This window comes from Leuciscus leuciscus, assembly GCF_965113295.1.
Source record: "Leuciscus leuciscus genome assembly, chromosome: 15".
Lineage (NCBI taxonomy): Eukaryota > Metazoa > Chordata > Actinopteri > Cypriniformes > Leuciscidae > Leuciscus > Leuciscus leuciscus.
This window is the reverse complement of record NC_138739.1, coordinates 36,269,635-36,287,153: the sequence shown is the minus strand read 5'-3', so window position 1 is coordinate 36,287,153 and position 17,519 is coordinate 36,269,635. Positions and strand designations below refer to the sequence as shown.

Here is a 17,519-nt window from a genome sequence, read left to right as displayed (position 1 = left end):
TTAATACTCAAAAAAGTGCAATAAAGTCACATTGTTTACGGAGCCCCCCTAGTCCCACTTTGTCAAAAAATTTTATTATAACTATCTCGTGGCCTCAAGATAGTATCTCGTGGCCTCAAGATAGTATCTCGAGGCCACGAGATACTATCTTGAGGCCACGAGTTACTATCTTGAGGCCACGAGTTACTATCTTGAGGCCACGAGATACTATCTTGAGGCCACGAGTTACTATCTTGAGGCCACGAGATACTATCTTGAGGCCACTAGATACTATCTTGAGGCCACGAGTTACTATCTTGAGGCCACGAGTTACTATCTTGAGGCCACGATATACTATCTTGAGGCCACGAGTTACTATCTTGAGGCCACGAGTTACTATCTTGAGGCCACGAGTTACTATCTTGAGGCCACGAGTTACTATCTTGAGGCCACGAGATACTATCTTGAGGCCACGAGATACTATCTTGAGGCCACGAGTTACTGTCTTGAGGCCACGAGTTACTATCTTGAGGCCACGAGATACTATCTTGAGGCCACGAGATACTATCTTGAGGCCACGAGTTACTATCTTGAGGCCACGAGATAGTTATAATTTTTTTTTTTTTTTTGACAAAGTGGGACTAGGGGGGCTCCGTACATTGTGCGATTAACAAGCATATATAAATAAAACAGGAAATTACATCGTAGCGAAGACCCCTAGAAGACCAGATCACTGTTATTAGAGCTAAAGTGAATATCACTGTAACTTCTGCTCATACTTACAGCTAGAGATATGAACGCATTTTGTATATGCTTTTCAACAGCTCTGTCCGTTCTACCCGACATCACCTCCTGTGGTTTATTGGTCTTCCTCTGGCCTGAGCCGAAAGCTTCCTCATGGGAACAGTAAGAGGGAATGCAATTTGTCTGATCCACCCTGAGGATACTGATCACTAGAGGCAATAACTGCTGAGAAGAGGAGATTGCTGGGAGACTGAAATGAGTGGTTAATATTTGTGAGTGATGGAGGTCTATTGAAGGGCTATTGTCTTTCTACTATAAATGGATGCACTGTAAAATTGCTGCACTGTGCATATCAATGGAAAAAGGTTATACCATTCACAGCGGTTTCCATCTATGTATGTATTAAGCACAGATTTTGGGATATTATATAAAAAAACAAGTTTCCCACACACTAACCACTAAATACTTTCAAATGAGTATCAATTTTATTAGCAACGTTTCGGTCTCACGACCTTCATCAGGAATATACAACTATTCAAACTCAATCCCATTTAAAATGATCACATGACCAATCACCGTAAAGATCCATTTGTAACCAATTAGGCTCAATTAGACTGAATACATAATTAACATCACATCATCATAAACAGTTACAAACATAATTATTCACAATATCAAAGATAGAGAGAAAAAAAAGTAATAATAATAATAATATGAACTTTATAACATCATGCTTCATCATTCAGACCTCTAGGGGATAAAGTCTGAAGGGTAAAAAAGAGCAATTCAATATCGCCCCCTCTAGGTGGCGCACTCACTTTTTCAATCCTACAAAAACGTAAGGAGGAAACATCATGATTCGAAGATAGAAAGTGAGCCGCAACTGCTCACTAATTCTTTGTTTTCATTGAGGTGACATTTTCCCAACATAACCTAAACCAAAAGGAAACACAAGTAATCACAGAATTGATTATATATTTTTACCAGTTCTTGGATGACAAAAAAAAAAAAGAAAAAAAAAAAGATGTTTTAAATGTATTATTGCACTGAGCACAATTACCACACCTATAATTACCATTCTGTATAGGACTGAGTAAACTCTGAGATGGACGCGGACTAACACTCTGAAAATGAGCATGTACTTGGCAATCTTTTAAATTCCTAGCCCGTTTATACACAATCAGCGGAGGATGCTGAACATTTTTACTCTACTCCGGATCAGAAGACAACAAATGCCCGTACTTTTTATATTATATAAAAAAATTATATAAAAAAGTGCTCTGTGAAAACAAGTAGATGCTAATACAAATTTAAAATGTGCAAAACATTTAAGGGTAGGTATATTTCTATTTGGATAATACATTTTTATGCGGGTCTAATCTCTGATTACAAACACAATTATCGAAGAAATTCCTAGATTTGTTCAAATGTAACTTTGCCTCATGTCAAAGACATGGTTATTTTTCTCATGGATTAAATTAGCAACTTAGATGGAAACATATAATAAAGTGAACAGTCTTTGGTATGTCATGAATGTTAAAATACATTCAAAATGTTATTTCTAAGTTACTATCCTTGAAAATAGTAACATGCATCAACACACATCAGATATAGTAAACAGAAGCTCAAGCATGTTTGGTTGATGTGCAAGAACCAATGAGGTTCATTCTCGTGTTACGCAACACATTTAAGCTTCTGCAAGAACCAATGAGGTTCGTTCTCATGTTACTCAGCACGTTTGAGCTTCTGCAAGAACCAATGAGGTTCATTCTCGTGTTACGCAGCACGTTTGAGCTTCTGCAAGAACCAATGAGGTTCATTCTCATGTTATGCAGCACTTTTGAGCTTCTGCAAGAACCAATGAGGTTCATTCTCGTGTTACGCAGCATGTTTGAGCTTCTGCAAGAACCAATGAGGTTCATTCTCGTGTTACGCAGCACGTTTGAGCTTCTGCAAGAACCAATGAGGTTCATTCTCGTGTTACGCAGCATGTTTGAGCTTCTGCAAGAACTAATGAGGTTCATTCTCATGTTATGCAGCACTTTTGAGCTTCTGCAAGAACCAATGAGGTTCGTTCTCATGTTATGCAGCATGTTTGAGCTTCTGCAAGAACCAATGAGGTCCGTTCTCGTGTTACGCAGCATGTTTGAGCTTCTGCAAGAACCAATGAGGTTCATTCTCGTGTTACGCAGCACGTTTGAGCTTCAGCAAGAACCAATGAGGTTAATTCTTGTGTTACGCAGCATGTTTGAGCTTCTGCAAGAACCAATGAGGTTCGTTCTCGTGTTACGCAGCACGTTTGAGCTTCAGCAAGAACCAATGAGGTTCATTCTCGTGTTACGCAGCATGTTTGAGCTTCTGCAAGAACCAATGAGGTTCATTCTCGTGTTACGCAGCACGTTTGAGCTTCTGCAAGAACCAATGAGGTTCGTTCTCGTGTTACGCAGCATGTTTGAGCTTCTGCAAGAACCAATGAGGTTCATTCTCGTGTTACGCAGCACGTTTGAGCTTCTGCAAGAACCAATGAGGTTCGTTCTCGTGTTACGCAGCATGTTTGAGCTTCTGCAAGAACCAATGAGGTTCGTTCTCGTGTTACGCAGCACGTTTGAGCTTCTGCAAGAACCAATGAGGTTCATTCTCGTGTTACGCAGCATGTTTGAGCTTCTGCAAGAACCAATGAGGTTCGTTCTCGTGTTACGCAGCACGTTTGAGCTTCTGCAAGAACCAATGAGGTTCATTCTCTTGTTACGCAGCACGTTTGAGCTTCAGAGAGAACCATTGAGGTTCATTCTCATGTGTTATGCAGCACATTTGAGATATGGAGAGATTTCCATCCCTTCCTGAGGTGGAGGGACAGAAATCTCTCAGATTTCATTAAAAATATCTTAATTTGTGTTTCGAAGATGAATGAAAGTCTTACCCCTTATTTACACTGCACACGTCTTCGGTGCATTACGGCTCTGACGCGGCCACCGGAGCTGATCGCAGCCACTCTATCAATGCTTGTGTTTATCCCAGCCACGCCATGGTACATTTCAGAAGCACTCCAAAAGGGTCTCTCTCGCGAATCCAGTTGAAATGCTTCTGAAATGCTCCTGGTGTGAGTTGCAGGTTTGGAATACACAAAGGGTTTCCAGCTCTGACTGCTATCAAAAGTAAAGACATTTCTTCATTTATTGCATTTATTTCTTCAAGGCTGAGTTACTGTAATTCTCTTTACATTGGGATTAGTCATTCAGCTAGGCTATGTCACGATTACAATTAGTGCAAAATGCGGCAGCTAGACTTCTGATGGGTGCACAAAAATGGGATCATATCACTCCTATCTTACGTTCCTTACACTGGTTGCCAGTGCGCTACAGAGTGGATTTTAAACTTTTACTTCTCGTGTGCAAATGGTATGGCTCCTAAACTAGACCGTGATATCTAGTTGTTGTTTTTTTTCTCCTGCATATCATGTGGACAGCTCTGTCTGATAAAATGTGATCTGAATTCAAAATTGCATTGCCCAAATACAACACCAAAGCTCTTTTTCATAGCATGCTCTACACTGCAAAAAACATTTTATTCTGCCTTTTTTTTCAGCAATAAGGCTACAATCCGACTTTCATGTTTTACTAATGCATCATTGTTAGCACACAACATTGTGTCTCTAAAATAGAGCTATCTTCTTTTGAAAAGTCTGAAATTGGTGCAGATGGCATCAATAAACAAATAGGACATTTACGTATTCCCCTCACATTCCCTCGGCGTGTCCTTCTTTTAACAAAGAAAAAAAGAATATGGTGGGCGCCAGACGTGAGCAGATATTTTCACATGCTGTTCCAAATTGTTGAGCTGCTGCTCTTTGGGTTTGCGCTAGTTGTGTCAAGTGCAACCCCGGATGGGATCAAATATTCATCAGTCTGTGCTTGTGTCATCGCAAGTCAACAAGACGGCGGCGGGGAAAGAGAAGCGGCTTTGATCAGCTCCTCTCTGGAGCGCTCCCTTGTTCCTGCAACATCCTGATTGCTCCCATCCACCGGGACTCAAGCATATCGCTTTCACAGAGAGAAAAACCTGGGCTGCGTTGAGCTCCACACATCACATGGTCACACGCTCAAGGTGGAATTATCTCTTGTTTGTGTCACCTTCCCTGCAACAACAAGGAATGGAACGAAAAGTTTCAAGTCTTGTTAGATCTATTGTAGTCGCTGCTTCAAACCCAGCTTGGCACGCCGCCCAAGGACCGTTGGCAGACCACCTGATGCATAGAGCACACAAAAGTGGCAAGGGCTTTCTTAAAGAGGATTGGTCTGAATTTTTGTAAGTCACTGTGCACAGTCATATATAATCTGTAGTCTGCTACAATAAGAATGTATTGCTGGATTTTCCAAATTTTGCAAGGTTTGTGATTCAACTTACTTCAAAGGCACCAGAGGAGGTTTGCTATTGAATAGGTTTGCTGGTCTATTTAACAAGGTTGGTCTGAATAAGCTGAGATGTGGACAGGCTGTGTTTTAAATTCAACTGAGCTGACTTGCTATCTACTGTCTACATGCTAATTCCCATTAATAGGTCATTCCTATGTTCCCAGGGTCCTATTTTATCCTATGTTATCCAGATTTACATGGCACAATGAACACATGACAAAGGGTCCTATGTTATCCTATGTTTATTTAACAAATAATGCACGGGCTCTCAATATAATAGGCCTAGACTGGAGGGAACTAAACAAATGGTTGGAGTAAGTGAGTCACAAAACGTCATAGCTTCCTATGGAAGCTTGTTTCCACCACAAAATAAAAAATAAAAAAGGTTATTGCGATTTTTTATCTCACAATTCTGACTTTTTATCTCAGAATTGAGTGATATAATGTAACAATTGGGAGTTATAAAGTCAGAATTGCGTGATATAAAGTTGCAATTACGTGTTTTAAAGTCAGAATTGTGAGATTTAAACTATAGAATTAATATTTCCTTAGAATTTGACTATATAACTCGCAATTGCAAGTGCAAACTGCACAAAAATAAATAATGCAAACTGCACAGAAAAACAGCAAGAAGGAAATGTTAGAATTTTAGATCTAAAATTGGATGTTAGTATGATGCTAAGTTAAAAATGCAAAACGCACAGACTAGATTAAAATGAGATTAATAAAATGTTATGTTAGCATGTTACTAAGCTAACAACTAAAATTGACAAAACTTGATTCAGAAAAAAAAAACTAAAGACAAGTAATTTAAGTAAAGTTTAATGCTAGCATTTAGCTAACAATGCAAAGAACACAGAGGACTTGATCCAAGAGTGTTTAAACAAGTCTGATTACATGTTATCAAGCCTATAACATGAGTTGCACAGAAGACAGCTCAAAGGTGATTTCAATAAAGTTTAATATTAGAACTGTACATGCTAAAATTGGATGTTAACATTATGCTAAGTGCACACTTAATTCAAAAGTGATTTCAATTAAGGTTTGTTAGCATGTTGCTAACCTAACAAAGTGTACCGTAGACACAATACAAAACAAATTTCAATAAAGTTGAATGCTGCAATATGCTATCCACATTCATTTTCTCAGGAAAAAAAAATCTCAAAACATACAATCATACACAAATTCAATGCACCTATAACTGGCTGCATCTATATAAGATTTGTTCGCACAAACTATGCAAGAGACGAAGACACAATTCAAAAGTGATTAAAAAAGTCAACAGTTAACAAAAAGAAAAAAACACTGAAGACTTAAAAAGTGATTTCAGTAAAGTTTGATGTTTACTAACAATGTAAAATGCAGAAAACTCAACTTAAAGGGGATTTTAATAGTTTAATGTTACCATGTTGCCCAGAATGCAAATTGTGCAGAAGACTTTAAAAGTTTTGTTTATAAAAAAAAATCCAATAAAGTTTAATAAAACTATTAGTATCAATGCATTTCAGTATTTAATTAAATCTAGTATAGCCTATATTTACAGTCAATATCCTGGATGAATTTGTTTCACTGACCTAAGCAGAAAGCATTCAGGGATCGCCTTCTCTATGAAAGATACTTATGATGCTTCTTTAGAAGAAAGATGCTGCTGGTGACCCGCTCTATTGTACAAGCACCAAAGGAAGGGTAAAACATGTGGCAATGACTTATAATGGCACTGCAAGAGCAAGCAGATTGAGGTCTAGCAGGCCCATCAACAGCCTCTTTGCGCATCTGGAAGCCGCAGTAATGTTCTGATATTTATTAGTATCAGCCTTGTGCGATGCCATGGTGCTTCAGTTGGAGAGGACAGTCATAAACGATATATTTTGGATCTTTGACAGCACAGTGTTTTTATGAGCCATTTTAATTCACTCTCAGTTTGCCTTGAACTTCACCGCTTTAAAATTGTTTGCTCACCGAACCAAGGCACACTTAACCTCTTGCGTCTGTCATTGACATGTTCGCGGTTCAAAAACCACTAAACAGAACTTTCATTTACCCTCTAAATAGCGCAGGAGGACCATCCCTATTTATGCTCTCTGAATAACTAAGCAGTTGCACCATCCTAACCCATAAAACATTGCACATGAGATATTAAACATCTCAATTTTAGACAACAATAAATTGGAGATTTCAGCTGATCAAATTTTCCTAGTTATGCTATCCACATTCAAATTATGTCAGAAAAACCTGTCAGAAAAGTCCCATCAACATCAAGATGATCCACAAATGTGTATTTATGAATGCTGCTTTGCACTTGTGAGTCATATTTTGTTAATATATTCATTTTGAGACTATTTTGATCTAAATTAGATGCAGTCTTCCCAATAAATAAGTGAATTGAGTCTTTGAGGAGGGGACATAAATATTGTATGACAGGTATTAATCAGTAGAGGGCAGTAAGGGTGCACACATGTCAGAAGAAACCAACTGCATTTGCTGGATTAAGAATAATGATAATGAGACATTTGAGGTGAGTAGGGTGCCATCCCTAAAATGAGGGGTTGATTTTACTCCAGCCATATATTTAAAATGACAATCATGGCCATAATGAAAAGGCATAAACCTGTCTTTAAAATAAGCTTGGCTAATTTGAATGCCAATCCATTCAGATGAAGGACTGCATGTGCACAGGGAGGGAAAAGTCACAGGAGGAAGTAAGGCCAAATGTCTTTTATCCAGAGCATACATTTCAACCACATTAAACATTAATAAACACATTCAACTGAGAGTTGAGAGTGACATGAAGTAGTCAATATTAGCAACATTACAAGCTACAAACAAAAAGTAGCCAACTACATTGAATCTATGTATGTACGTGTGCAATGTTTTTGTAAATATATACATATAAGAAGCATTTATGAAGCACTTAAACAATGAGGATTTCAATAGACCTACAACCTGGAAGCTAATTAGCATTTTGCCTCTGGGATTTCTTGCGTTTATCTAGAAAAGTGGTTTTGGATTTAAGAGTAAATGCAGGTCTGTAGCTAACATTACTTAAAGAAACTTTCTCATTTTGTTCTACAACTTAAACTATACAGAATTTTGAAACTTCCATGCCTTTAAGCTGGAAACAAGTTGTTACATAAGGAGTTGCTAACTGTTGTCGAATTTGTCAAGCATGTAAACTCAAAGCCCTGTGGAAGCTTTTTCACTCATAAATAGCAAACTATTATTGTAAAAATCCATTAGCAATCACCAGTTAGACTTCTGGTGTGGCCTACAAAGTAATCGCCTTGACTAATAGTGTGACAGTATTAAATGGGAACATATACATTTATACTAAAAACAATTAGAAGGCATCCTAACTAAGTCAAAACTGTGATAATCTGCTGTTTTTAAAGGGGTGGTTGATTATAATTTCACTTTTTTTGACTTTAGTTAATGTGTAATGTTGCTGTTTGACCATAAACAACATCTGCAAAGTTACAATGCTTAGAAATCGCTTTTTAAGGACTAGGCTACAACAAACAGCTGGAAGCGACTACACAACATTCCTCCCTGGTTAGTGACATCACCAACCCTAAAATTTACATAAACCCTGCCCCCAGGAACGTGATTTATAGATTATCAAGACAGAATATGCTAATCAATGACTAGAAGATATCTACACATAAGCTACATAAATTCATCAACTAACCATTCAGAAATGTCCTGTTGCTTCTACATGTTGTCACTTCTTTTTGAGTCTCTCCATCTTTGTTTTTCTGAATCCGGTTTGAACATAAAAGGCTAAAAGTTTTTGAAATTTTCATTGCATGTCTGTGTGAAGTAAAAGGACACAAGCTCCTGAAGCTCCGCCCCCTGTGCCGGGAGCATCAGCTCATTTGCATTTAAAGGAACAGACACAAAAACGGTAAGTTTTTGCTCACCCTCAAAAATTTACAATTTTAACATGCAATATAAAAATATCTGTGGGGTATTTTGAGCTAAAACTTCACATACACACTCTGGGGACATCAGTGACTTATTTTACATCTTGTGAAATGGCATTATACCACCCCTTTAAAGCTAAATAGTTCAAAAAATTAAACAAAATAGGGCTTGCTTGGCCGTAAAGTTGCCTTTGCAATACAAGAATTTGTTGGAAAAAACAGCTGATCTACTCTCACTACTAAAAGTTCATATTCTGCTCTTTGGCCGCCTCCTCTTTTTTACCGCACATAAAAACCACAAATTTACCACTAGCACATACCGATGACGTTTTATTCTTCTATACTTACTTGCGTCGTAGCCTACGATTCAATAAGTGTCATCATCGTAGACTACACACATATCGTACCCAAGTGTCTAGAGATTCATGTCGCGCCAAGACTTCTACCAAATCCAGAGATTCTGCAAAACCATGAGTGCCGAACAAAGAAAGATCCCACTTAAAGTAGTGATGTACCAATAATTTTTTTATAACAAAATAAAGATATTAAAGTTTTCATTAAGCCCCCCAAAAATTTAATTAAATCTGGATATCTGGGCAACTTGATCTGACTTTCAGGGTGTTTACTTCTCAGGTGATAAATTAAACCAGCTGTACTAAAGTTCTTCAGAAAAGAGCCGGCTCTCGATATTTCAGCCAAATTTTACAGCATAACACACTGCTGACATGTTTACACGTTGTAGCTTATCGACATTGTGTGCATGAAATAGAGTCTGAAAAGTGGCAATGTAACCATTTCAGCCATATTTTCTGTTGTGGAAATTTCGGTGCATCACTAAACAAAAATCCAACAAAGTTCTTACCAAAAGTTTCAAATTAAATTAGATTATTTGCTGATTACAAATATAATTAACTACAAGTATTTGTGCATATCAATTTCTAAGGCAAGTAAAGAATTTAAAAGACATACAGCCATTAAAATGGTTTCAGGAGTCAAGATATTGTTTATTTCCATGTCATTGAACATAAGCTGATATAGCCTACAGTCCACAACAATCCATTTTGTAATCAAGTTTCTCAATCTGTCGGAGGTAGAATCGAGACCCCAAGGCACGTTGCTTTTAGTAACAGCTGGGTCTAGGCTGAACCAAGAGTTTCCAAATGTGAAAGAACGTCTGTGAAACACCCTAAAACATGGTAAGGGTTTACAACCCTGCCCTTAGTTCCTGCAATTTGCAAACCTCACCAGTTTCCTCACAGTCTATCAGATCGGCAGACTCGGCTACTCTGCCAAACCTCATTCGCTTTCCTGCCTCTCAAATGGAGCCAAACAAAGCTAGATCAATACAGATACGCCTCAGGATGCCAATCGTGGTCTCCGCAGAGCTTCGAACAAACCCCTGCAGTGAGGAGGTGGTCTGATAGCCATCACAGCACACTGAGATATGGCTCTCGAACGCTGGAGCTCATATCAGCACACGGGACACATGCCACCATCCTCTCAGTATTCAGCGCCAGCGAGCAGCCCAGACACAGTGCCTGATTAACTCAATGCACCATCACGGCCTCTTGAGAACGGACAAGTGGGCCGCACCAGAACAGGGGATGGATGTAGAAAATAAGCATGAAGGAATTGATTGCATGAAGGGGTCTTTTTAAAATAGGGGAAGTGAAATGGGTTGAGAGGAGACTTGTCTGGAAGGTTGCCAAGTAGCGGCATAATTTAAAAGGCGAGAGGGGCAACGTTAGCTCAGGTTGTTAGTAATGTGGGCCACCGTGGAATGAATTATGATGATATAAGGGAGACGATTTCATTATCTCCATTAAAAACCAATTAATATTCCTAATTAAAAAGTCTTGATTCTTTAATGACTGCCAACCTTGTCCTCTCAGGTCAAAAATCAAAGACTTAAGATTAGGACTAAGGCAGGAATGTAAATTCTGGCATCATTTGCTCGCCCTCGTGTCGTTGCAGACCTGTATGATTCACAATGTGGAACACAAAGAAGATATTCGGATGACAGTGCTGTAAACAAATAACCGGGGTCAGGGATTGGATCTTGAGAATCGGCTCAGGTTGTGAACCGGATCAACTGAGGCTACATTTACACATAGCCGGGTATTTAGTGAAACAAATATCCCCCCCACCCCCCCCCCCCCCCCTCCGTTTTCAATAATAACATCATGCACACAACATCGTTTTCAAAAAAAGTTGTCATTTACATCAACCCGCATAAATACGCCATCAAGCGCCATCATAACTATGCCAAACCTATGGTGTAGTGTAGGGAGAAGGATAAAGCCATGCAAGCCAATCAGAATCCTCGGAATCCATAGGGCGCTCACATGACGTTAAGCATTTTCTGGCGCATAAAAACCCATTTCTCCCAGTTGACACGGCAACACATAACCAGCGTTATCAGAAATCTCCACTTTGGCCGGAGTTTTTAGAAATAATCGTTTTTTTGTGATAAAAATGGGGTTTTCGTGTAAATGAGAGGCCAAACCGTCTTCCCTTCGTGTAAACGGGGCCTGATTCTCCGAAAAGATCTTGTCATCTGAATTTCTCCACGAAAGTCATACAGGTTTGGAACAACATGAGGGTACGTAAATTATTTGATTTTTTTGGTGAACTATCCCTTTAACCTGTGTGAAAAAGTACAGTACAATTAAACATACTTTTGATAAGACTATTTTTATTATTTGTTATTATGAAAATAAAATACTTTAATTGTAACGTTAAGGTCCAGATGACGATGAAGAGGAATACCAAAAGGATGAAAATAAAACCAGGCTTATTAAATAATACAACACAGGTGATTCAAAGAACAAACAAACTCCACGAAACAGTGTGCTGTGCACAAACAATACTGGACAATGAGGAACTGAAAACAGAAACCATTAATACATAAGATAACAAACTAAATGTCAAGCAGGTGTGATCGTTAAATGAGTGTCCATCGTAACAGATTAATGTTGAGAAACTAAGACAAAGGAAACGGGAAACGGACTGTGAACTAACTAAAAGTCCATGATAATGAAACTAAACAAACAAATAGCAGAATATCCTTGACAAATATACAAAAAGTTTGCAAGGAAAATATACAAAAGTTTGCAATGAAAATTCATGTTATTAATGACATTCTTTCCTATTTGCAATATAACAAGTTATTTAGAGAAATGTTTCAGAAATAATATATATATATATTTTTTTTATTATTTTTTTTTTTTTCACACAAATAAAGTTAATGGAAACCAAAACAACTGGGTTACCAACATTCTTCAAAATATCTTCTTTCGTGTTCCACAGAAGAAAGTCTTACACGTTTGGAACGACGTGAGGGTGAACGAATGATCACAGAAGTCCTGTAAGTGGAAACTTAATGTACAGAAATGTCTTCAGACACTTAATTCAATGTAAAATGTAATTAGAATTTGTAATTAGAACTCAAGAAGGACATGTGAATATGTTATTTCATATAAATATAAATAATTTTATATGTAAATAAACTTTAATATAATTTCTGTTGAAGCATGTGAAGGGGGTGGATTGGAATCCACTGCTGCTTCAAAGTATATGTAATGAGTGATTATAATCAAGGTATTAATCAATATTTTTCCTTCTAAATATCACATGGGTTGAATTACTTCTCTGGAGATTTTATTTTGTTATTGAAGTTACCAGTGTGATTACTGAAATGTTCTTTTCATGTATTCTTTTTAATGTCTGTATTTGATATCTGAATGCAGTAACAGTGCTTGCTCATTTAGCCCGGCTTCAAGAAATGAAATAGAGAAATGTTTTGTGTTTGAGAAAGGTCTTCAACGTGTTAAAACAAATAGGGGTCATTGAAGTCTATAGTTTAAGGGACCATTTCTCAGTTAAAGCCTATATTGTCTATTTAAAGTGTCCTATATCCTTGAGAAAAATAACTTGTTATCTTGATGTTTTGAGACGAGACTCCTGTTTATAGTTAGAGCCTGGCCAAATCCAACCTTGGAAAAGCTGTGTGTCGGTGTGTGTGTTAGTCTTCTTGGTTACAGGTTAAGGAACCACAGGCATTATTGGAAATTGACTGAGTTGTTGTTCGGGACATGCTGGCGCCCAGCAACCCAAATCTGCGACCTGGAAGGTCACGACGTGCCTGACTTCAGGGTCCGAGTGTCAGCTGCATAATCGATGGAGATATGCTTCAGTCTATCTGTATATGTGTGGAAAATTACTATCTATTTCTTAGCCAATGAGAATCATTCAACCTGTAAGCAATGACCTAGCTTAGACCTTTGAAATGGTATAACTGCTGTGATCTTTGTAACTGTAAGCGGGGCGGCCTACGAACTCCTGTGTGAGTCTTGAAGCTGAACTTCTGCTGATGAAACTGCAAACTATCTTCAGTAAAACTTCTCTTCAATTTTTTATAATTCTGACTCCGGGTCTTCTTTCAAACATCTGGTCCTTGGGTCCTAAACTGTTAACCCCTAACACATGTTTGTGATGTATTTATAATTATACATTTATAATGATAAAGTAGCAATTTAAAAGTAATATTGCAAAACACTACAGTTAAAATCATAATCAAGTATTATATAATCAATATGATCACATGTTAATGTATGACTCATGAAATGAATAATTTATTAATGATTACTGCATCAACAACTGATAAAGATTCTATATGATTAATAGATTAAGTAATGTATGAATTATTATTAATTAAATGTTCCTCCTTAATAACTTAACTAATAGTGTGAATTAATGTGTTAATTAACACAATGGGTCGAAGCTATATTTCAACTTCCGGATGTCTGCTTTAATTAATCATTTGCTAATGATTTGCAACGGTATTATTTAATTAATAGCAATTCATATGACTTAATCTATTAATCATATAGACTCTTTAGTAGGTGCTGATGCAGTTATCATTAATGAATTAAAGTGATCTACAAGATATTTCACATCACACATTTTATCTCGTTACCATTTTTTGGGCTTAAAAAATGCAAAAAAGCCAAAGAATTACTCTGCAAAAGCCTTCAACTATGTGAGATTTTTTTACTGTATAAAAATGATCAAAACATGCTGTATGTGCAGTGAAACATATGCAAACAAAAATAGCGGTTTCCCTTCTCTAGTTAAGCCTTGCCTCGGGCCAACACCATCGCCACACTGACAACAATATCATTAAAAAATAATTGTTACAGCAAACAGTCTTTCTGTGCTAAATACCTTTTCATTTACTTTGATAAACACATAAAAGAGCACAGTTGTTGGCTTCCAGCCATCAGGAAAACATATTTTGCAATTTAATGAAAACACCATCTCACTCTTGACTGATCATGGTTTAATTTACTGAAATGTTTTCAGATTAACTTAGACTTGAAAAATACAAAAGGTCCTTTGAATATTGACTCTTTGTGACTACAAACAATTAACCTTTGAGTCAAAGGATTTGTTACGCTTACGACTTACACCAGAGACAAAACACAAAGCGCACGTCTTTTGAACTCTCTTTCCCAGTGCAAGACTTTGTTTCAAACTTTCCCATCCACGAACTTTAGCTAGACACAATAAACCAATTTCAAAGGCAAATGCACCTTGAGGTGAACGTGAACAACAATATTTTCATATAATGCTATGCAATCTTTTTGCCTTGCAAACATTCCCTTAGCAGAAAAACTTGCACAACGGCGAGTAAATGAAAGTGTGCAGAGCGAGGCCCCTAAAGCATTCCCAGGTAGTCAAATAATACATGTGCGAGAAAGCAATAAATCACCCCCATCTGGCAACATCCTCTATGCTAGCAACTTGTGACATGGATCAAAAGGAAGAGCTTTTGTTTGTACTCATTAGCCATGGCCTTGTAGCTTTCATTTTCTCGGAAAAGTGCCGCACCATGCAAACACCCTCAACATGTATGTCCTTTTTGTTGAAAAAACAAGGAATAGATGTACTGTGCAAGGTCTCTTACGAGCCACTTGGAAATGAAGATCTAGACAAAGTCACTTCCATCTTTCATCTCCTCGCTTTAATCTGCCTCTTATTCCATCTTCTTCAATCAGTTGCTGTTCAGAACTCTGGCGTTAACAACGTTTTCAATCCTTAAACGTACTTTCATCATCCATACTCATATTATTGGGATAAGAGGTCAGTCAGTCGGGATGGAGACTATCTTTATCTTTCTCACAATCATACTTTTCTTTGATCTGTTCTTTGCTTCACAGAAGCAAATCTTCGTACATAAATTTGCTTCTGAAGTCATTTATTTCTTATCTTTAAGGGGCCATGCACAATACATTTTTGCGGTTTAAAAACGAAAGGCGCATCAGTGGAGCGGAAAAATGCAAGGTCTAGAGACGCAAATGAGTTGAACTTATTTTATCTTTAGTGCCGCATTTTTAAAGTCGACATGAAATCAAAATTGACCCTGAAAAATTTGAAGATTGAAAAAATGTTTGCCGTGGTAATCTTTAATCAAAGTCTGAAAAGTTACTTCCGGTCTGGAATGACGTTCCTTTTCTGATGACGTCAGTTTGACGGCTTGGGTTGAAAACGCTTAACCACTCCCCTCAAACAGTTAGTCTGCTATGAGCAGACATGGAGAGGATGAGCGCTAGAGTAAAACCCTGCCCTCTGTTCAATATTCCGTTTCACTTGGAAATACGTCACAGCACTGGAAAAAAGTCGTTTGCAACTTCCGGTTTACGGGGACTTTAAAACACTGCGTTATGCGCGAGACGCAAAATGTGAGTGCAACGATCAAACACAGCCAACTATTGCGTGTTTACATTGAAAAACAATGGAAAATAGTACAGTGGAATGGAAAAACGCATTCTGTGTGATTGGCCCCTAAGACGATTACACATTTTTTTATGAAAAAAAAAAAAAAAAAAAAAAAAAAAAAATAAGCAGTTCACACAGTAGTCCAAGCTGATTTTCTGAAAGGCAAGGTAGGTACAGTAGGTTTGTGCTATCAAAGTTGTAGGATTTACACAACTCTCTCCAATCATTCAACAATGGTTTCTATGTCCATGGAGAAAAAATGCCATAATTCAATCAGTGTGATGTGTATCTTCTCAAAGAATGTGAATAGGATATCAAGTTACACAAAGCAAAAATAAAAGCCACTCTAATATAATTGCAATTCTACGGCCTGCTGCTTTCAGTTAGTATCTTGGCTGCATAGTTAAATTGAGTGAGAAGTTGATTTTCAGCTTGAGATCCCAAGTGTAGTCAGTCGTCTCAGCATTTGTATCAAGCTTGTCCCGACCCCACCTCTCCATATATATATATATATATATATATTCAATGAAACTGCCGTGGCTGATCAAGCCTCTCAGATTAAATTTCGAGTCTTCGCTAGATTGAGTCTTCATGAAGATAGCACATATTCAGTGACATAAAAACATTCAACTGCAGATTTTTAAGATTTCCTAGAGCTTGGATAAAGCATGTAGACTAGGAATGAAATGTTATTGCAAAAAAAAAAAGAAAGAAAAAAAAAGTCACATGAGGACCACAGGCCCAATCCATGAAATTCCCTTCATCAATCATTCGTTCACTTGGACATTGGAAACAGACTGGTTTTATTGGTTCAATCTAAAGACTTTCCCCACCCAATTTGTGGCCATTACATCATTAATCACTTTATGATTGTGTATTCAATGTGTTCTTAGCATTGTTCCCAGCTGCCCAAATCTATTTTCCTCAATATGGCCAACTGGGATTCATTGTGTGTGGCCAACAGCTTCTTTTGTCTGTAAATATGATATGTCAGTTTGAGGAACGACCATAAAAAAACCCCCGAAAATTTGGGAATAAAATGTCTCTAAGATAGATGTTTTTGAAGAAAAAATGGATTATGCAAACCAGAAAATGGAAAAGGCACAAGGAAAGAGTAAGAACCCCAGAAAAAGTGCATCACCCACCATTGATACATGAACATGTAAACTTGAACTTGCGCCAAGGACCAGAACACTGAAACTATCTGCACCCCCACACACAAGCTTGCCATCAACAGCTGGTGTTGCTTCTACAGTCTTGAACTTTTGTAGGCATTGCTTTATTGATTTCTTGCATAGTAGCTTAAGGCTAAGAGATCCCGAGATGCATAAAAACGAGCTCTTCTAAACGGATGGATCAGAAGAAGTGTCAAACTTATCAGCTTGATATCTGCCCAGGCCTGGTACATTTAAGATCACAGCCAAGAGCGGTTTATGCATTTAAGAGTACTATAAGTGATCTGTACACAGTTAGATAGATAACTGTAAATGAATAATCTGCATTTGTTGCCATGCTAGCAAAATAAAGTGGCTAATGAGTACAACAAAACAAAAAAAGAGAGAAGATTTCAGCACAACACTGAGATGCTTTTAAGTTTTGTAGTCAAAAACATGCAGCTAATCACACCCTGCAAAACTGTGCCTCGAACGTCACTATAAAGTGTGAAGGCCTTTTAATTCTAGAC

At 37.6% G+C, this 17,519-nt stretch overlaps 1 protein-coding gene across 4 annotated transcripts in view; it reads right to left on the bottom strand.

The window, feature by feature from the left end:
- Window positions 1–17,519, bottom strand: part of grip2b (glutamate receptor interacting protein 2b) — a 182,079-nt gene that overhangs the window by 82,141 nt on the left and 82,419 nt on the right. The gene's annotated exons all lie outside the window — the stretch shown is intronic.